Genomic DNA, 23,522 nt, shown 5'->3' with positions numbered 1-23,522 from the left:
TGTTCCCTCTTTACTTTGTATTGGCCCTTTCTACACAGCGCTTAAGTGCTTTAAGCCTAAACTATGAATTGTCAAAGAAGCACCTCTAGAAACAACAGAGAAACAAATTTAATTGTCAGGGCAACTGCAAATTATTTTTCTATAATTGCATTTTCAGCACACAACAAAAAAGAACTCATACACACAAACAAACAGAAAATCCTACTGTAGTGTCAAGTGGACTCCTGCCCCCACATGCTGTTCAGCCTGGAGAAGCTTTAATTGACACTCATTCTGGACTTTGCTCTGGTCTTCCCCTCCTCTCCAAATTTGACTCTGTAAAATTTAAGTAAACGTTAAAAAAAAAAGGAAAAAGAAAACCTTCTGTCTTTCAGCCAAAACACATATTTATTGTAGGAGAATTAGAAAATACAAATAAGTAAACAGAAATAAAAGTCCCATGAAAACCCAAGACCTAGAAAAAGAAAAGAAAAGAAAATCAGTTTTAACATTCAGGCTGAATTTCCACAGATTTTTTATTTTTTGTGCATACACATAAACTCATATACACATTTTTATGAAAGAAAACTCATTGTATTTACTATTTTGTAAACAGCTTTGTTGTCCTCTTAACATTTCTTCAACAACAACAACAAAAACGGTTTTTAGAACTGCTTTTGACATCTTTTTGAAGTTTTTAATAGCGGTTACACTAGCTTATAGCTTATTCAACATATCTCATAACATATTCTTTTCACTTTGATTTATTCTTAGAAGACTTAAACCAGAGAAAGACAAGATAGAAAAAGGCAAAATTTCCATCTCTCAAATTTGAGAAATTATATTTTTCAAAACCCTCTGCTTTTATGCAAAATACACTTTAAGATAAGGGTAAGAAAGGCTACGTTTATAATTATATTAATAAAAATGAATCAGCAAGGTTGTCAAAGACCTTACTAATTTCTTGACTACTCTGGCTCACAAAGAATATAAAAGTAAGAGTAAACTGACAAAATGTGTTATTAAAAGAAATACCGAATTGCGAAAAATAGTATTTCTTCTCACTTAAATCAGTTTTTATCGTGTTTTGTTTTGTTTTCTAAGAGTCAGTGTCTTGCCGTGTCACCCAGGCTGGAGGGCAGTGGTGCAGTTATGGCTCACTGCAGTCTTAAACTCCTAGGCTCAAGCCATCCTCCTGCTTCAGCCTCCCAAGCAATTAAGATTACAGGTATGAGCCACCCACTGTACCTGGCACATTTTTATCATTTTCAAGTAAAAAATGTATATCTATCTGAGATATTTCTGGGAATTGCTGCTATGACCAGTTGAAGAAATGGTTGAAAGCACAACTATTAGCAAAAAGTCTTGATCTGAATGTGTTATACATCTTTCATGTCACCTGTGTGGTTTGGGGCCTGTTTGCTGGCTGGATGAATAATACTTGCTCACTGTTATGATTGACTCTTAAGGATTGGATATGCAGTACTGACAGTAGTGCACTTCTATGTACACCATCCTCGTCCTTCAGATTCACTAATGTTTGTAGAAGATAGCCTCTCCTAAGCTGTGAAGCCCTCCTCACTGTGGCCTTTACCACTTACCAAGGCCAGGGCAGTTCTAGTCTGATTGCCTACCAGTTAAATTACCCCCTCATAAACTTCCATGAGGACCTCATAGACTTCCATGAGTATAGTTTGTAGGCACTGCCCTTATACCTGGGCGCTTAGCCTTTAGGGGTTATTTATACCTTTTGAAACCTGCTGTCTCAGGTTTTGTTGTCTGAATCTTTTCCTTTCTGGAATCTGGATGTTTTTCTGCTCACTGTTGGTTTGCTTTACCAGCTGTAGCAGGAAGGGTGCTAGCACTATAATCTTGAAGTAATTCACTCAACCTCTCTCGGCCTCAGTTCTTTATCTATAAAATGAGAAGCTTGGAATAGACGACCTTTAAGTTCCTTCCAGTTCTAAAATTACAGAGATGCCGGGGCTTATTAAGTAACACGTGAGGTATACGACACAACCAAACAGGAATAGACAGAGGCACCCTTCCTGTTTTGAAAGCTTGGAGTCTGAATCATTACTTCCTCATTATGGAAATGCGGTGAGATTTGTTTTTTTTGTTTTGATGTGGATTTTTTATTTTGGTTTTAATAAATAGCTACAATTTATGAGTGCTTATAACATGGTAGGCATTCTGCTTTAAATATGCGATTATCTCAGTCCTCAAAAAGCCTTTTAAAGTAAATAATATTTGGATTATTATCCCTGTGTTATAGATGAAGAAATTGAGGCACAGAGGGGATAAGTAATTTATCCAAGATTACACAGCTGATAAGTACTAGAGCTGGAATTTTAATTCAAATCTTTCTGACTCTAAAACTTCTAAGTCACTGTACTTCAAAAGGCAAAATTTATGCTCCTTGATTACTTGTTCAGCATGCTATGTCCAGTAGAATAAAGGAGGATAATTTATTCTAGGTAGCATGGTTTGCCAATAGGAGCACAGGGCTAAAATTTACAACAATTGTTAACATTTTCTCTTACCAGCTTTTTAACCTGAGGCAAGAACCTTAACCAGACTTCTTTGGGTTTTTTTATTATTATTATTATTTTCATAACAAGGTCTACTCTACCCACATTGCAACATTGTTGAGAGAATATATATCAGTGTTACAAGGTAGGTGAAGTAGACATTGTTGAGTATATATTTTAAAATTACATATATATTTTAAAATATACACATATTTTTATATATGTAATTTTTTAAGTGCTCATAAACCATGAAGCCCCATAGAAGTGCAGGGTGCTATTATTTCCTCTTATGATTTCACTTTCTCTTTTTCCTTTCTTAGCATATGAATTGTACTTCTTTTTTCAACTTTTAGTAGTTGCCCTAAAGTGTGCAATATGCATATACAACTAATCCAAATCCGCTTTCAAATAGCATTGTACCTCTTCATGGGTAGTGTAAATACTTTATAATAATGAAATATTCCTAATTATTCCCTCCAGTCCCTTATATAACTGCTGTCATTCATTTCATTAATATATAAACTATAACCGTTCAATACACCATTGCTATCATTTTGAATTAACTCTTATCTGTTAGATCAACTAAGAATAAGCAAAGCTTTTTACTTTATTTTCAATTAGTGCTCTCTTTTTCTTCATGTAGATCAGAATTTCTGACCTACATCATTTTCTTTCCCTCTGAATAATTTTTTTTTAACATTTCTTGCAAGGCAGATCTACTAGCAACAAATTCCCTTAACTTTTGTCTGAGAAAATGTTTATTTCTCCTTCATTTTTGAGGGATAATTCCACAGGATACAGAATTCTACATTGGCGTTTTTTTTCTCAACACTTCAAATATCATTCTACTCTGTTCTTGCTTGCAGGGTTTCTGAGAAGTCCTAATATAATTCTTATCTTTGCTCTTTTTTAGGTAAGGTACTTTTCTCCTCTGGCTCTTTTGAGTTTTTTTTTTTTTATCATTGAATGCTTTGGAATATTTCAAAATAAATTTTTCCTTTCTCCTTCCAGAAGCATAGATTTTTCTCTGATATTCACTGTGAGAACCTCCCAAAGCTCCAAGAGGTAAACCCCACACAAGTGTGAGGACCTTCTAAGACAGCCTCCCCACACCACCCCATCCTAGGGTTTTTAACTCTCAGACTTGTCCACTGAGTCTCAGCATTTCCTCAATTACAATTTAGGTTTTCCTCATGAGTACTGCTTCACTTTAGAGATTTCTATTTCTGAGTTTCTGCTCCAGCATGTTGTAATTCTCTGTATCTGCCTATCTGACCCACCAGCTTAGGAGGCAGAAGTTTGCCCTGTGACCTCACTTCTTGAAAGAATCTAAGAATATCAGCCTAAGCAACATGGTGAAAACCACCTCTACAAAAAAAAAAAAAAATACAAAAAATTAGCCAGGCATGGTGATGTGTGCCTGTAGTCCCAGCTACTCAGGAGGCTGAGGCAGGAGGATTGCTTGAGCCCAGGAAGTTGAGGCTGCAGTGAGCCATGATCATGCTCTCACACTCAGTCTGGGCAAAAAGAGACCCTGTCTCAAAACAGAAAAAAACCTAAGAAGAGTTTGTTCAGTTTTTTACTTGTTGTTAGAATGGAGTGATGACTTTAAAACTCCTTACATGAACTGGAAACTGGAAGTCTTCTTAAGTATTTGATTCAGCCTGTTTATGTACCTTATTGTGCATCTGTGCAGGGTAAGGTTTGGGTTGTAAATTTATAAAGTACAAGATTCATGGCTTTTAACAACCTGGAGGAGACTCTAGGCAGTAAACTAAAGCAAGTGTTTAAAAATGTCCTTTTGAGGTCTGGCACCGTGGCTCACACCTGTAATCTCAGCACTTTGGAAGGCCAAGGTTGGCAGACTGCTTGAACTCAGGAGTTCAAGATCAGCCTGAGCACCATGGCGAAACACCATTTCTACAAAAAATGCAAAAAAATAGCAGGGCATGGTGGCATGTGCCTGTAGTTCCAGCTGCTTGGGAGGCTGAGGTAGAAGGATGGCTTGAGTCCAGGAGGTAGAGGTTGCAGTAAGCTGAAATCACAACACTGTACTCCAGCCCAGGCAACAGAGCCACATCCTGTCTCAAAAAATAAAATAAAATAAAAATGGCCTTTTGAGACTTCCAGTTCTACCAAGATAGAGTAGTCCCATTTTTCCTAGGCCTTCCCAGATAAACCTGGACATAACACAAAAAACAAATATAGGAAGACTTTGAAAGGTAGAAAGAAGTCAGACTGCCTAGGGATCTCAAGACTTGAAGAATGACATGTGGGAAGTTCCTTAGTTTCCTCATTTCCTCCTAAATTTCAGACAAGGCACTGTAGAAGTCTGCAGCCCTGCACCATGAATAGGCACAGACAAAAAAAAAAAAAAAGTTGTCAGTGGAGCAATAGAAGAGCTGAACTTACAGCCCACCATTTGCAATAAGGCCATGTGAGTCAGTACTTCAGTTTTGCTAAGGTACTGTCAGTGGGGTCCAGAGGGCCTGCAAAGAAAAAGGAGAACAAGAAGAAGAAGGAAGAAGAAGAAAGAAGAAGAGGAAAGAAGAATTAAATAGGATATAAATCCAAAGTCTTATAATATGCTATCCAAAATATACAGGATACAATAAAAAATCATTCATCCAAGAACCAGGAAAATCACAACACAGATGTGAAAAGCAATCAACAGCTGTCAAATGATGAGATAAATCAAGTGTTGAAATTATCTAACAATCATATTAAAATAGCATAATAAAATGCTTCAATAATCATTGAAATTCTCTTGAAACAAAAATTTTAAACCCAGCAAAAAAAAAAAATAGAATTTATTAAAGAACTAAATGAAAATTATAGAACACAAAACAGAAAGGTACAAGTAAAATTTTAAAACTTGCTGTATGGGCTCAATAGTAGAGTGAAGATACCATAGGATAGAATCAGTGGCTTGAGGACAGACTGGTAGAACTTACCCAATCTGGACAACAGAGATAGGGGAAATAGTGAACAGGCTCTCAAGGATCTGCAGGATATTTAAAAGGAAAAAGAAAATGTTCAAATAGTAACTGAAAATTCCCCTTACTTGGCAAAAGAGATGAACCTTCAGATTCAGGAAGCTGAACAAATCCCAAGTAGGATAAACCCAAAGAAATCTATGATGCCAAGACACATGATAATTAAACTTCTGAAGGTTGAAGATAAAGAAAAAAATATTGATACTGAAAACAGCCAAAGAGAAATGGTGCATTATTGATAGGGAAAAACCAATTCAAGTGACAGCAGATTTTTAACCTGAAACCATGGAGACCAGAAGGAAGTGGCATAATATTCTTCAAGTAATGAACTAAAAGAATAATCTACCGAATATCCAATGTCCAGTGAAAATGTTCTTCAGTAATGAAAGGGAAACAAAGACATCTCAAATGAAGGAAAGGTAAGAGAATTTGTCACCAGCATATCTACCAAAAAAAAATGGCTAAAGAAATTTTCTAAATAGAAAGCAAATTATAAAAGAAGGAAACTCAGAACATCAGGAAGGAAAAACACAGCAAAAATATGGGTATATACAATAAACTTTCCTCCTCTTGAGTTTTTAAAATTTCTAAATTGATAGTGGAAGCAAAAAGTATAGCATTGTGGCCAGGTGTGGTGTCTCACACCTGCAATCCCAGCACTTTGGGGGGCTGAGGTAGGCAGATCACAAGGTCAGGAGTTTGAGACCATTCTGGCTAACACAGTGAAACCCTGTCTCTACAAAAAAAAAGAAAAAAAAATTAGCCAGACGTGGTGGTGGGTGCCTGTAGTCCCAGCTACTCGGTAGGCTAAGGGAGGAGAACCACTTGAACCCAGGAGGCGGAGGTTACAATGAGCTGTGATTGCACCATTGCACTCCAGCCTGGGTGACAGAGTGAGACTCCATCTCAAAAAGAAACAAAATTATAGCATTGTTTGATAAGTTATAAATGTGTAGAGAAAACATTTAAGACAATTATAAACAGGGCAATAATGTAAAGGGAGGTAAGGTTTCTATACTTATCTTGAACTGGTAAAATGATGACACCAGTAGACTGTGATGAATATATGTGTAATGTAAAATCTAGAGCAACCACTAAAAAGATACTCCAAGGGGTGCAATAAAAACACTGTAGATAAGGGGAAGAGGTGTTATTGTTTAATGGGTAGAGAGTTTCTGTTTGGGATGATGCAGAGATTCTGGAAATGGATAGTGGTGATGATTGAACAAGTAACCCACAGCATGGCAAGAAAAAAGAAATTGGTAAATGAAACAAAGAGAACACACAGATACAAAAAAATAGCATACATAAGCCCTAATATATAATTACATTAAACACAAATGTACATTTGCAAATATACCAATTAAAAGATGAGATTGGCAGAGTAGATTAAAAGCTAGGTGCTGTGGTGCATACCTGTAATCCCAGCTACTCAATAGGCTGAGTCAGGAGGATCACATTAGCCCAGTAGTTTGAGACCAGCCTAGGCAGCATAGTGAGATCCTGACTTAAAAGAGAAAAACAAAAACAAAACATGACCCAACTCTATGATGTCTACAATCAGTTCATTTCAAATTTAATGATACAGGCAGGTTGAATGTAAAAAGATATGTAAACATAATCAAAAGAAAACATAAATGGCTATATTAATATCACATAAAGAAGACTTCAGAGCAAAGAAAATTACCAGTGGCAGAATTGGACATTATATAATGATAAGAGGGTCAATCCACCAAGAAGACATGACAATTCAAAATATGTATTCACTAGACAACAGAACAGCAAAATACATGAAATAAAAATTGTAGAACTGGAAGGAGAAATAGATCAATTCAAAATAATAGTTGGAGACTTCAACACCCATCTATCAACAATTGATAGAACAACTAGACAAAATCAGCAAGGATATGAAAAAACTCAGCATCACCACCAACAGACATGATTTAATCAACATTATAGAATACTCTACCCAAAAGTAGCAGAATACACATTTTTTTCAGTGCCCATGAAACGTATACCAACATAGATCATATCCTGAGCCGTAGAACAAAACTCAACAAATTATAAAAAATTGAAATTTGTTCAACTGAAATTGATGTTATGTTCATTAGCACAATGGAGTCAAAACAGAAACAATAACAGAAAGATAACAGGGAAATCTCCGAACACTTGGGAACTAAACAGCACATTTCTAAATAATTCACGGGTCAAAAAGGAAGTCTTATTTCAAGACACAAGAAAAAGAAGAGCAAAATAAACTCAAAGCAAGCAGAAGGTAGGAAATAATAAAGAAAAAAATCAATGAAATTGAAAACAAAAACAATAGAGAAAATCAGTAAAACTAAACAAGCCTCTAGAAAGACTGACAAAGAATAAAACAGAAGATTCTAATTAACAATATCAAAAGTAAAACAAGGGCTATCACTGCAGGCTTCAAAGAATAAGGGAATACTAGTACAACTCTACACATGTAAATTTAACAACTTAGATGAAATGATCCGCTACTCAAAAAACACAAACTACCATAACTCAATATGAAACAGTTTGAATAACGCTATAGCTATTCATGAAATTGAATTCATAATTTTAAAACTCTCAAAGAAGAAACCTCCAGGCTCAGCAAGTTTAACTGGAGAATTCTGCCAAACCTTTAAAGAAGACCTAACACCAGTTCTGTGCAATCTTGAGGGGAGGGAATACTTCCCAATTCATTTTATGATGCTAGTATTACCCTGAAACCAAAACCAAAGATTATACACCAAAAGAAAACTATAGACCGCTATCTCTCATGAACTTAGTCAAAAAAAAAACACAAAATAGTGAATAGATTCTAGCAATATATAAAAAGAATTCTGTACCATGACCTAGTGGAGTTTATTCTAAATAAATGGAGAAACATACTATGTTCGTGAATTGGAACACTCAATTTAGTGAAAATGTCAATTCTCCCCAAATGGATTGCTGTAGGTTTAATGTGATTCCAATCAAAATCTCTGCAAGGTGTTTTATAATATAGATAAGCTTATCTTAAAATTTATATGGAAAGGTGCAGGCCCTAGAATAGCTAAAACAATTTTGAAAAAGAAGAATAACATAGTAAGAATCATTCTAGTTTTAATATATGTCTTAATATATATAATATAATAAGGATACAGTAACTAAGACTGCACGGGATTGGCACAGACATAGGCACATAGATCAATGGAATAAAATATAGAGGCACTCAGATATAGATCTGCACAAATATGCTCAAGTGATTTTTGACAAAGGTGCAAAAGCAATTCAATAGAAGAAGGATAACTTTTTCAGTAAATAGTGCTAGAATAATTGGGTGTGCATAGGCAAAAAAAAAAAAAAAACAACTCAACCTAAGTCTCACACTTTAACTCAAAATGGATTACTGATTTAAATTTAAAACATTTAGGCCAAGTGCAGTGGCTCATGCCAGTAATCTCAGCACTTTGGGAGGCCAAGGCCAGTGGATCACCTGAGGTCAGGAGTTCGAGACCAGCCTGGCCAACATGGTGAAATACAAAACTATTAAAAATACTAAAATTAACCGATGTGGTGGTGGGCTCCTGTAATCCCAGCTACTCGGGAGGCTGAGGCAGGAGAATCACTTCAACCCAGGAGGCAGAGGTTGTAGTGAGTTGAGATCACACCACTGTACTCCAGCATGGGCAACAGAGTAAGATTCTGTCTCCATGAAAAAAAAATTGAAACATTTAATGTAAAACTTAGAAAAAATAGATGAAAATCTTTGGAACATAGGACTGGACAAAGAGGTCTTAAATTTGACACCAAAAGCAAAATCAATAAAATTAAAAGTTGTTAAACTGAACTTTATCAAAATTAAAAACTTTTGCTCTCCAAAAAATTCTGTGAAGACATTGAAAAAAACAAAATACAGGCTGAGATAATCCCTTTGCAATCCACATACCCTATGAAGGATTTGTTTCTAAACTATATACATAGAACTCTCAAAACTCAACAGTACAAAAAAAAATCCAATCACAAAAAGGCAAATGACATGAACATAACATTTCATTAAAGAGGCTACACAGGTGGCAAATAAGGACATGAAAAGAATTCAACAGTTATTAGTTATTACCAAAATACAAATTTATACCACAATGAGATACACTACACACCTATCAGTGTGGCTAAAATAAAATATAGTGATATACCAAATGCTGCTGAGGATGCAGAAAAATTGGGATTACTTATACGTTGCTAGTGGGAGTATAAAAAGATACAGCCACTCTGGAACAGAGTATGGTGTTTTGTTTTGTTTCATTTACAAAACTAAGCATGCATTCAGCAGTTACATTCTTGGGCACTTATGTTCCCACAAGAACCTGTACACAAATGCTCATATAAGCTGTATTTGTGATAGCCCCACATAAGAAACAACTCAAATGCCCTTCAGTGGGTGAACTGTTAAACTATGGGACATGCATACCATGGAATACTACTCAGCATTAATTTGGAATGAACTATTAATACCACAACAACATGGATGACTCTCAAAAGAATTACGCCGAGTGAAAAAAGCCAGTCTCAAAAGATTCTTTTTATATAGTATTCTTGAAATGACAAAACTGTAGAGAGGAAGAACAGATTAGTGGTTGCCAGGGACCGGGGACAATAAGAGGGATAGAAGTGGCTGTGGCCACAGAAGTATGGCATGAGGGATCCTTGTGATGGAACAGTTCTGTACCTTGATTGTGGGGTCACATGATTCTACACACATGATCAAAATGAATAGAAGTAAGCACATGTGCATGTAAGTAAGCACAAGTGTAAAGTAAAGCATGTAAGTAAGCATGTAAAACTGAAGAAAATGGAGTGAGTTCCAAGGATGCATCAATGTTAATTTTTTGGTTGTAATGTTGTGCTGTAGTTATGAAAAATGTTATCATTGGGGGAAACTGGGTGAAGGATATTTGGGATCTCTCTGCATTATTTCTTACAACTGCATTAAATCTACAATTATCTCAAAATCATTTTAAATGAACTTTTAAGGATAATTATGATAATGAGGAAAAGGCAACCACTCTTTTTATGTCCCTAGTTGTATCTGTAGCCTCTTCTCTCTGTTTTTAGTGTTGCCTCTTTTAATTTTTTTCAGTGAATAATTAATCACCCCTTTTTTCTTTTTCATTTTTTTCTATCATATTTGGGTCTGATGTGAGATTATTTATTTATTTTTATTTTTGGAGACAAAGAGTCTCACTCTATCCCCCAGGCTGGAGTGCAGTGGTGCAATCTCAGCTCGCTGCAACCTCCGCCTCCCAAGTTCAAGCGATTCTCATGTCTCAGCCTCCCTAGTAGCTGAGATTATGGGTACATGCCACCACGCCCAGCTAAGTTTTGTATTTTTAGTAGAGATAGAGTTTTGCCATGTTGACCAGGCTGTTCTCGAACTTCTGACCTCGGTGATCCACCTGCCTCAGCCTCCCAAAGTGCTGGGATTACAGGTGTGAACCACCATGCCTAGCCAAGATTATTTAAAGTTACATTTAAATATAGAAACTTATTCCCAAGACCAGTGGACAGAACTGTAGTGGTTAGGCACTCCAAGTGGACAGAATGTAGACAGTGTGTCAACACCATGCTTCTGTTGCTACAAGAGACAAGTGCCTCCATTACTAATCTTCAAAATCACCTCATGTGTTAAAACAAACAAGGTGATTTTTCTTCTCAACTCTTTCTGAGCCTCTGTCATTGCACTTGGTTCAGAATCAGGAATTACACTTTTCTTAAAGAGTAATGATTTACTAGAATTCAGAGAGAGTGATGTTTATCAATAGAAATGAAGGTCAGAATGTGAAGAAGACCACACTACTTTGATTACAAACATTTGAAAGGAATAGTAACAGTCAGTCTGTGCCTTAGCATATGTTATTTCATCTGCCTGGAATGCCTTTCCTCTGTCTTTCAAATCCTGCTTAGATGTCTGCGAATCCTCTAACCGTTTTACCCTACAGATTTAATCATTCCTCATGCTGTAGTACTTCCATGAAGCATACATAGTTCTATTACGGTATATAAAATAGCAAGAGGCAGTACAAAAGAACTTGAAATCTGGCACAAAACTGAGTTTGAATCTCAGCTCTACTGTATGACCATGAGCAAGTTATTTAACCTCATGTTGCCTTAATTTCTTTATAAAATGGTGATAGTAATAATACCTAATAGAGTTGTTGTAAAGATGAAATGATTGGCCGGGCATGGTGGCCCACATCTGTAATCCCAGCATTTGGGAGACCAAGGCAGGTGGATCTCTTGAGGTCAGGAGTTTGAGACCAACCTGGCCAACATGGTGAAACCCCGTCTCTACTGAAAATACAAAAAAAAAAAAAAAAAAATTGGGGGATCGTGGTGGCAGAAGCCTGTATTTCTAGCTACTCGGGAGGCTGAGGCAGGAGAATTGCTTGAACCCAGGAGGCAGAGGTTGCAGTGAGCCAAGATTGTGCCATTGCACTCCAGCCTTGGTGACAGAGCAAGACACTGTCTCAAAAAAAAAAAAAAAAAAAAAAGATGAAATCATTAAGGACTGGCTAGGAGTAGTGGCTCAAGCCTGTAATCCCAGCACTGTGGGAGGCTAAGGTGGGTAGATCACTTGAGTTCAGGAGTTCAAGACTACCAGTCCAGGCAACATGTTGAAACCCCATCTCTACAAAAAATACAAAAATTAGCCAGGTGTGGTGACATGCACCTTTATTCCCAGCTACTTGGGAGGCTGAGGTGGGAGGATCACCTGAGCCTGGGGAGTTTGAGGCTGCAGTGAGCTGTGATCAAGCCACTGCACTCCAGTTTTGGTGACAGAGTGAGACCCTGTCTCAATAAATAAATAAATTAATTAAAATGATTAATGATTAATTAAATGTAAAATGCTTAGAAGAATCCCTGGCATATAGTAAATACTATATTTGTTAGCTATTATTTTTATTTGTATGCTTAGTGTATTTAATTAGATCATAAGCTACTTGAGGGGAGTGTAAATTATGCTCTGAATTACTCCAAACTTACTCCAAAACTTAACAGAAATCTGGGAGCATTTAGGTGGTTCGCTCAGGCTGCAATTAAGGTGTTGGCTGAGCCTGCAGTCATCTGAAGGCCTCATCTGTTTTCAAGCTCACTCACATGGTTGTTGGCAGGATTCAAGTCCTCATGAGTTGTTAGACTCAGTTCTTTACTCGCTGTTGGCCAGAGGCCAACATAGTTTGTTCTTTGCCACATAGGGCTGTCCATAGGTTGCTTACAACAAGACAGCTGGCCCCCCTCAGAATAAGCAGGCAAAAGAGAGCAAGACAGACGCCAGCCTATTTTTATAACCTAATCTCAGAAGTGACTCACCTTTCTGGCATTCTATTTGTTAGAAGTGAGTCACTAGATCCAGGCCACAATCAAGGTGAGGGAATTATACATGAGCAAGAATAGGAGGAGGCTGCTGTCACTGGGAACCATCTAGGGGCTGCCTACTGACCCCTGTGAGTCACATTCCACATGCACGGTATATTCACTGCCTCCCAAAGTCCCCCAGAGCCTCATCCCATTGTATGTAGGTGACTGTTTCTTATTTGTATTTGTAACTGCAGCCACTTTTTCTTATTGATTTGAACAAAATGAAAAGGGTAATCTTCATTATGAAAGAAAAGTATAGAATCTTCATGTCTCTAAAACTAAAGCCATATGAATAAAATTGCATAAAAATACAATAAAGAATAAGATTTTTTCTTAGCTGTTATTTTGTATACATGATATAGTTGGAGAATTTAATAATTACATTTTAAACATGCATCATTTTTTTCACATCCATGTTTGATTCAAGGGCAAAGATGTCCCAAGAGATCAGAAGGTAAAACCTCATTTTATGTTTTAAATTGTAATACATTCATTCATATAATTCTGTTTACAGTTGGGTTCACAATTGCAAGGAATGTAGATAATTTATATACCCTTTTCCAAATCAACCCTTGATCATGGTTATCCAATAATGTACAATCAGCTAAAGCACATTATTCCATTGAGATCATTTCTCATCCATCATCTCTGGGGTATTTCTCCAATCCCTAGATATGGGCACATTCAGTCTTAGTGTCTACACCTCGTGATATGAAAGAAAGACAGAGTAGGTATACGTCGTACCATGTGTCCTTTTCTCTCTAACACTCCTCTCCATGACACACATTTTCCAAGGCATAAGCAAAAGCCACAGAACCAACTATTAATACTTTGCTGGGATCCTCTGGCTTGGGTCTGCAACAGCCTTTTCAACGAAGAGTTGAGTTCAATGCCTTGAAGCAAATCGGAGGAAATGAGCCTAAAGTCTACAGGTCTGCTCAAGGTGTATATTTTGAAGGCATAATGACTGAAATCTATTTTTTTGTTGTTGTTGTTACTGGCCTCTTGGGCTAGAAAACAGTTTTCCTCTTTTTAAACTTAAGGATTTGAAGACAAAGATTTTTAGATTTAAGTTACTGAAATAAGGGGGATTCTTAAGCTACTTTATCTATCAGGGAAAAAAATCCTTGTAACTTATCCTACCAAAAAAAGTAATAAAGTCCTCCAGTAGGGGTCTTTAAGATAAAATGTTATTTTTCATGAGAAACTATGAATGAATTTATTCACAAAAAATCAAATGTTTATTATAAATAATAAATAGTTCTGTCCATAAATGACCAGTCTCCTGAAATAGCACCTCCAGGGCTCTTCATGCACTGCCCATTTATTAAACCCAGTAACCTTCCTTGTCTCTCTCAGCTGATTCATTTGTTCTGGAAATTAGTTCTGGCATAAGCCTTCAGTCCTGATCTAAATCTGTCTCCTCATTTTGTCTGTTCACACTGTTCTTGGTGCTCCCCTCAACTCCTCTGCTAATCTAGTGCCTTCCTCTCAATCCCCTCAAGTCTAATCCTACCCATCAGAGCCCGGCTGAAAACACACCTTTTCCTTGAAGCCTCCCCACATCACAGAAGCCCCCCTACATTTCTCTTGTAGGTAAAATTGTCACTGCTTACTCTGGTTCTTCACCAAATACTCTCTGCTTAATTATAAGCTTTTTTTTTCTTTTTCTTTCTTTTTTTATTTTTTTTATTTTGGAGACGGAGTCTTGCTATGTTGCCCAGGCTAGAGTGCACTGGCTATTCACAGGTGCAATCCCACTACTGATCAGCACGGGAGTTTTGATCTGCTCTGTTTCCGACCTGGGTCGGTTCACCCCTCCTTAGGCAACCTGTTGGTCCCCCGCTCCTGGGAGGTCACCATATTGATGCTGAATTTAGTACAGACACCGGATCATCATAGCGCACTATAGCTCAGAACTCCTGGGCTCAAGCGATCCTCCCACCTCAGCCTCCCGAGTAGTTGGGACTATAGGATGCGTGACACCGCATCCACTAATTTTTATATTTTTTGTAGAGACAGAGTTTCACTATGCTGCCCAGGCTGGTCTTGAACTCCTGGACTCGAGCAATCCACCCACCTTGGCCTCCCAACGTGCTGGAATTATAGGTGTGAGCCACCATGTCAGGCCTATAACCTTTTTTTTTTTTTTTTGAGACCGAATCTTGGTCTGTTGCCCAGGCTGGAGTGCAGTGGCATAATCTCAGCTCACTGCAGCCTTCACCTCCCAGGTTCAAGCAATTATCCTGCCTTAGCCTCCAAGTAACTGGGACTACAGATGTGTGCCACCACGCCTGACTAATTTTTGTATTTTTTTTGTACAAACAGGGTTTCAACATGTTTGCCAGGCTGGTCTCGCACTCCTGACCTGAAGTGATCCACCCGCCTCAGCCTCCCAAAGTGCTTAGATTACAGGTGGGAGCCACTGTAATATAACTTTTTCATAAATGTGTCCATAAAGCTGTCATATGAGAATTGTTTTGCAATTTTAGACCTTTGGAGATTAAAAATACTTTTATGAAGAGGGAGGTAGTCCTGCAGATATTGTACAACTCTACCAAGTGGTGGTAAACAGTACTACATTTTCTTGGAATCCTTGGAAAAGGTGCAGGAGCAGATGTCTTTTTAAAATTAAATGATGGGTTATTGCCTGACCCTATACCAAAGTTAGAGTTCCAAAACACAGCACAGAAATAAGCTAAAACAACTTGCAAGTGAAGTCAGCTAAAGCCAGTATTTCTTTAGAGTATTTTACTAAAAATATTATACATGGGTGTGCATGTGTATATATATTCTATGACACATATGGATTTCTTTCCTCGTATGGTTAATTCTCTCTAAAACTCTATAATTATCTAAATTTCTAATTTTCTAAATTTCCTGAATTTTTACTTAGAGTAAGTCCTTTTGATGGCAGTTTGTCAAGTTTACTACTTTTTCTGGGAAGAATTTTCTATAATGGCTCTTGAGACTCAGAAGTAAAATACCTACATACTTCAGAAAGAAATTGTAAAAACAGTGACAAGAATTTTTCAATCTTCCTTGGGCAGCTTGTCACATATTTTTCCAACCTCTCTCTCACTTTTTTCACTAGTCATTTCTCCATATAAAACATATAAGACAGTGTGTTATAATCAGGAGCCAAAACTTCTTGCATATTTTCTACCAAACAGAAGGTAGTTTTCAACCACTTAGGAAAATTCAACCTAATTTTACTCTCTCCCATGGCCATTTTAGGCAGGGGGCCAATTTGGCAATTTTAACTTACTGACCTAAGTTACCAATTTAACAACTCTTTTGCTACTTTCCCTTGGCAGATCAAACTTGGCAGTGTTTGCTTTATATTAAATTTAAAGTGACAGTATCCCTTTCAGGGGAACAGAAAAAATAACTGGTTTCATCATACCCGATAACTAAATTGTCAATTTCTCTTCAATTTTCTTTTCCCCGAACCTCTCCCAGTTTAGCACACGTGTTTAAGTAGTATAGAAGCACTGAATTAAATTTTAGGCCAGGTGCAGTAGCTCATCCCTGTAATCCCAGCACTCTGGGAGGCCAAAGCAGGAGGATCACTTGAGCCCAGAAATTCAAGACCAGCCTGGGAAACATAGCAAGACCCTTCTCTCCAAAAAATTTAAAAATTAGCTGGGCATGGTCGAATGTGCCCATAGTCCCAGCTATTTAGGACTCTGAAGTGGGAGGATTGCTTGAACCCTGAGGGTTGAGGCTCTAGTGAGTCGTGATGGCATCACTGCACTCCAGCTTGGATGACAGAGTGCGACCCTGTATCACAAAACAAAAATTCTGTTCTATAATACAAAAATTATGTCAGTGCACTGACTGTTATGAAAAATTCTAGGTCTCCTCCTTTTTTATTACTTACCATTAATATTGACCATAATTATATAAATTTCACTTGTTAGAAATGAAATTTTTAAGACCAATGAATAGTTAGCAGTTTAATAAATTATATTGCTGGGCAAGGTGGCTCACACCTGTAATCCTAGCACTTTGGGAGGCCTAGGTAGGTGGATCACCTGAGGTCAGGAGTTCCATCCAGACCAGCCTGGCCAACATGGTGAAACCCCGACTCTCCTAAAAATACAAAAATTAGCAAGGCACAGTGGCACGTGCCTATAATCCCAGCTACTCGAGAGGCTGAGGCAGGAGAATCACTTGAACCTGGTAGGTGGAGGTTGCAGTGAGCTGAGATTGCTCCACTGCACTCCAGCCTGCTTGACGGAGTGAGACTCCATCTCAAACAAACAAAAAAACCCAAAAAACCTTTAATGCTTGTTGATGAGGGCTCAAGATGATGATACTGCTTAATTTTTCAACAGATTATTATTATTATTATTATTATTTTGAAACTGAGTCTCACCGCTGTGCCCAGCTGATTTTTGTATTTTTAGTAGAGACGGTTTCACCATGTTGGCCAGGATGGTCTCGATTTGCTGACCTCGTGATCTGCCCACCTCGGCCTCCGAAAGTGTTGGGATTGTAGGCATGACCCACCGTGCCCAGCCCCAACATATTATCTTTATACACACATAAAGAAAAAAATGCCATCTGTAAGTCTCCATGTTCTTTCTATGATCAGAGTCATGACTCTCCCTTTAGAACTAAGGGAGTGCTGGCAATCCATGACTCGACTTACTATTGGAAAAGAAGTGACAAAGCATTGATCCAACCACTCCCAATGATGAAAGCCCTGGAACAATTTCCTGAGGTGGACTTCCTTCCCCATTACCCAGTCCCCTGTACCTTGAAAGAGTTTGGAGGAAATGTCATGGCAGAGTTGCTGTATTAGTTATGTATGACTGCATAACAAATTATCCCAATACTTAGCAGTTTGAAACAACAAAAGTAATGTTACACAGTTTCAGACATTTAGAAATCCAGGAGTAGCTTAGTTGGGAGGTTCCAGCTCAGTGTCTGAAAAATAGGTGATTCTTTTTATTCTATGTAAAAATGTATACATATATGTAATTGGAAACAAGTAAGCACATTTTATTTTATACGAACATTATGTTTCATCAGATATGTGTTTTATTATAATTCCAATTGATTTCTGATTCTTTAAAAAAATAGTTTCTGAAATGTGGCTCTGGCTTGCATAGTTCTGGGAAAAGGAATTCTAGTACAGTGGTCCACCATGTCCACAAAAGCAGCATTTAATTTAACTGTAATATACATGTAACTATCCTTTATCTTTTAAAGTTTAACATTATGAATTAATGATCTTAGTTAATGATAATCATGATTTTGAGGCTAATATACTTGCTCAGTGTATTTTTAGTGAAATTATTTTTATGCACATTTTCTTATTTGATCTCCTATCAATTCTGTTTACTATACCTGGCAGCCAGAGCTCATCCTATCAGGGAAACAAAAGAGATGGCTCACAAAAGGAGTCGTCAGATGAAAACTATTTACCATCCTAATCTTTACTGATAATTTACTTCACATGATAGTTTGTAGAATACAATTGAACTTCTGTATTCTCCTGAGTTTTATAAGCAAAAGGGTTCTGTGAAGAAGATGGAATAAATTGAGAAAACCCACTAAAGTAACAATAGAGATATAGAAGACAAAATAAGCTTAAACAAGACATGAATTAACAAGGTAAGTCTCCGTTATAATGGGGGTGGGAGGGAAAGGTTTTTTAACCTCAAGATCTCAAAGAAAAAGAAAGAAAATGGAGGGAAAATCTTGAGAACCACAAACAGGAGATTGAAGTAACTGAATTGACTGTAAGAAAAGAAAGTAGATCAGGCGCCTGTAATCCCAGCACTTTGGGAGGCTGAGGCGGGTGGATCACAAGATCAGAAGATCGAGACCATCCTGGCTAACACAGTGAAACCCCAGCTCTACTAAAAATACAAAGCATTAGCCTGTAGTCCCAGCTACTCAGGAGGCTGAGGCAGGAGAATTGTTTGAACCTGGGAGGTGGAGGTTGCAGTGAGCTGAGATTGTGCCACTGCACTCCAGCCTGGGCAACAGAGTGAGACTCCATCTCACAAAATAAAAGATCTGAGGACTACAAATTAGAAAAAGACAGAAAGACAGTGTTCTCAAAAGATCGATCATAGTCATAGAGTAGCAGGGTGGGGAAAAGGTTATTAAAAGCTTTCTCACACAACTTTGCTTCCCCCAGAGAAATAAGACAATGTAGCTAATAAGCAATAAAGGAAACAATATGAAAACATGTCTCAAGCCACAGGGAGGTTAAGCAGAGAACCCTTAAAGGGAAATGATGATCCATCATAGAAAGAAGAAGAAGAAGATGTAGTACAAAAGGCATAGAACAAGGAATCAAAACTTTGATGTTCCAAACCAGTTCGCCCAGTCATTTGGTCTTAGGTAAGACATTCTCTGTGCCTTCATTTCCTTGTCTATAAGTTGAGGAGATTGGGAGATCATAGTATCCAAAGTCTCTTCCAAAAAGGATGCTGCTCTGGGCATCTAGGCTCCAACAGACAAGACACAGAGCTACACAAGAAGGTAAAGGAAAGGCCAGCAATATGCGCAATTTAAGTAATAATTAAGCTGGATGTGGTGGCTCATACTTGTAACCCCAGCACTTTGGGAGGCCAAGGTGAAAGGATCACTTCAGCCCAGGAGTTCAAAACCAGCCTGGGCAACATAGCAAGACCTCATCTATACTCTAAAATAAATAAATAAATATAGCTGCTGTAGTGATGCTTGCTTATAGTCCCAACTACTTGGGAGGCTGAAGTGGGAGGACCACTTGAACCAGGGAGGTTGAGGCTGCAGTGAGCCACAATAGTGCCACTTCACTCCAGCCTGGGTGACAGAGTGAGATCTTGTCTCAAAAAAAAGAAAAAGAAAAAAGGAATAATTGAAGATAAAAATTCTGAAGCAATAAAAAAAAAACTTCAACTTAATGCAGAGATTAAGAAATTTCAATTGTTCTCTATACAGTATCTAAAAACAAGAAAAAGAAATTTCAAGTTGCCTCCAAAGAACCATCCTCAAAAAAGAGTCCCTTCCCACACAGTCAAGCATATGTAAAAGAATCTATCATCAATGAAACAATAAATGTGTAATTATAATTGCAGGCAATAAATCTACATTTTCAAAATATATTTTAAAATTTCATAAAGATACAGTAGGTTTGAATAACACAATAAAATGGAACCAATATAAAATCTATAAATGTACTTCCTTTTAAATGATTTCAAAAGATTTAAATGCATCTTTTATAACAACTACACAACAGACATAGAGTGTATATTCTATAAATGACTTTATAGAATTCCAAATGATAAGTAATACAGCATCACAAAGTACTTAACCATAAGGATAAAACATTATTTTTAAAAAGACCTTTTTCAAGGAGGATATATGAAATACAACAATGGAGTTTTAATTAAGCTTTATTGAAATATGGTTAATATATAATAAACAGCACATGTTTAAAGTATACAATTGGTGAATTTTGACATATGTATACACCTGTGAAGCCATCATCACAGTCCAGTCAATGAACATACCCATCACACCAAAAGGTTCATTGTGACCCTTGGTAATCTCTCCCTCCTGCACTTCCCTGCCTTATGCCCATCCAGATGATCTATTTTCTGTCATTGTAGATTATTTTGCATTTTCTAGACTTTTACACAAATGGAGTTATAAAATATATACTCTTTTTTTGCCTGCCCTCTTGTACTTCATGTGATAGTTTGAGATTCATCTATGTTATAGCATGTATCAATATTCATTTATTTTATTGTTTTTTAGGAATAAAATGAGTACTTTAATGAGTAGTATTCCATTTCCATTGTACAAATTTACCACAATTTGTTTATCCATTAATCCAATGATGCACATTTGTGTTATTTCTAGTCTGAGGCTCTTACAAATAAAGTTGATATGAACAATTGTGCACAAGTAATTTTATGGGCATATGCTTTAATTTCTCCTAGGTAAATACCTAGGAACAGAATGACTGGGTTATATGGTAAGCATATGTTTAAATTTTAAGAAGCTGCCAAACTGTTTTTCAAAGTGGTTAATCATTTTTCATTCCTACCAGCAATATATAAGAGTTACAGTTGCTCCACATCCTTGACAACACTTGGCATGGACAGTCTTCAGAATTTAAGATGTTCCAATTGGGGTGTAGAAGAATCTCGTGATTTTTAGTGTGTATTTATCTAATGGCTAATGATTTTTTGAACATCTCTTCATTTGCTTATTTGCCATCTGTATATCTTCTTTGGTAAAGTCATATTTTGCCCATTTTTGTATTAGGTTGTTAATTTTTTAAATTTTTATTAGTTTTGAAAATATATATATTCTTTGCACATTAAAGGACACAGTTCTCTATCAGATATGTGATTTACAAATATTTTTCCAACACTGACTCTTGTCTTTTCATTCTGTTAATAGTATTTTTCAAAGAGCAGAAGTTCTTCATTTGGATAAAGTAAAAAAAAAAAAAAAATCGTGGCTGGATTGTGATTTTGGTATTGTTTCTAAGAAACTATTGACTAAACCAGGGTCACAAAGAGTTTCTCCTGTGTTTTCTTCTAGAACATTTGTAGTTTTAGGTTTTACATTTAGGTTTGTGATCCAGTTTGAATTACTTGTTTTATGTACTGTGTAGTATGGATCAAAGTTCATTTTCTTTTTTTCTTTTTTGTTATGGATATCCAATTGTTCCAGTAAAATTTGTTGAAAAAAAAAAAGAATTGCTTTTAGCATTTATGAAAACATTAGTTGTTTACATATGTGTGGTTTTATTTCTGGGATTTCCATTTATCTATTTATCTTGATGCCAATTCCATACTGTCTTGATTATTGTAGTTTCATAGTGCCTTAGGGGTATGTAATGAAAGTTCTTCAAATTTGTTCTTCTTTTGTAAAAATTGTTTTGGCTATTCTAGAGCCTTTGTATTTCCATTTGAATTTAATAATTAATTTGTCAATTTTTACAAAAAACCTAGTGGTATTTTGGTTGGGAATGCATTGAATATATGAATCAACTTAGGGACAGTTGACATCTTAATATTGATTCTTCCAATCCATAAGCAAAGTGTGTTTCTCCATTTAGGTCTTCTTCAATTTCTTTTAGCAATATTTTATAGTTTTCAGTAATTATTAAGTATTTAATTTTTTATGTAATCATGTGTGGAGTTTTCAATTTTTTTTCAGTTTCAAATTGTATTTCCAATAGTGTATGGAAATACAATTGAATTTTTTATTTTGTCCTTGTATCCTATAACCTTGCTAAAGCTACTTCTAATCACTTGTCCCTTCTAATATCTATCTGTTTTGCAAATTCCTTTGAATTTTCTGTAACGATCATGTTGTCTTCAAATAATAAGTTTTACTCCTTCCTTTTCAGTCTGGATGCCCTTTATTTTTTTTCTTGCCTGATTGCATTGGCTGTAATCTCCAGTGCCATATTGAATAGCAGTGGTGAAAGTGCACATCCTTATCTGTTCCTGATGTTAGGAAGAAAGCATTTAGGCTTTCACTAGTAGGTATAATGGTAACTATAATTTTTTTAGACGCCCTTTATCAAGTTCAGGATGTTCTAATAGTAATTTGCTTAGAGTTTTTATCAGAAATGGTTGTTGAGCTTTGCTAAATGCGTTTTCTTCATCTATTGAGAGGATCATATGTTTTTTCTTTTTGGTTCGTCAATATGGTAAATTACATTGATTGGTTTTTGTTTTTTGTTTGTTTTTAAGAGACAGCTTCTCATTCTGTCACCCAGACTGGCGTGCAGTAGTGTGATCATGGCTTACTGCAGCTTTGACCTCCCTAGCTCAAGTGATCCTCCCACTTCAGCCTCCCAAGTACCTAGGACTATAGGCAAATGCCAGCATAGCTAGCTTTTTTCTTTCTTTCTTTTTTATAAGTAGAGACAGGGCTCACTATGTTGCCCAGGCTGTTCTTGAACTCCTGGGCTGAAGTGATCCTCCTGCCTTAGCCTCCCAAAGTGCTAGAATTACAGGCACCTGGCCTTGATTGGTGCCTGTAAATTGAATCTCAAACCAGCCTTGCATTCTTGGAATAAACCCCACTTTGGTCATGATACATTATCCTTTTTATATATTGTTGAATTCCATTTGCTAATATTTTGTTTAGAATTTTTGCATCTATGCTCATGAGGAATATTGGTCTGTAGTTTGCTTGCCTTTGTCTGCTTTCTGGTATCAGGTTAATCTTAAATTTATAGAATTCATTGAAATATTCCCTACTTTTCAATTTTCTGAGAGTTTTAGTAGAATTAGTATTATTTTATTTTTGTGATTTTATAGACTTCATCAGAGCAGCAAGCCACCTGGATATGGAGTCTTTTGTGGGAAAATCTTTAACTACAAATTAAATGTTTAAAATAAGCATGGGACTATTTAGGCTATATATTTCTACTTGCGTGAGCTTTGATATTTTGTGCCTTTCAAGGAATTTGCTCTAAGTTGTTGAATTCATTGGCATAGAGTCATTCATAATATTCTATTATTATCTTTTATTATCTATATAACTTGTAGTGATGTTACATTCCACATTAGTAATATTGTTAATTTGCATCTTTTGTCTTTTGTTCCTAATCACCCTAGCTAGAGACATA

The 23,522-nt window shown here is 36.5% G+C and overlaps 1 long non-coding RNA gene across 1 annotated transcript; it reads left to right on the top strand.

The window, feature by feature from the left end:
- The first annotated feature begins 1,734 nt into the window (after positions 1–1,734).
- LOC135275619 (uncharacterized) lies at positions 1,735–21,271 on the top strand. The gene is made up of 2 exons (XR_010343237.1): positions 1,735–2,079; positions 15,245–21,271. It is a non-coding gene; the product is annotated as an uncharacterized LOC135275619 (long non-coding RNA).
- Positions 21,272–23,522: the final 2,251 nt, after the last annotated feature.

Source organism: Aotus nancymaae, unplaced genomic scaffold, assembly GCF_030222135.1.
Source record: "Aotus nancymaae isolate 86718 unplaced genomic scaffold, 86718_ANA_hifiasm-v0.15.2.pri h1tg000017l, whole genome shotgun sequence".
NCBI lineage: Eukaryota > Metazoa > Chordata > Mammalia > Primates > Aotidae > Aotus > Aotus nancymaae.
The sequence above is the reverse complement of the archived record's forward strand: the minus strand, read 5'-3'. Positions and strand labels throughout refer to the sequence as shown.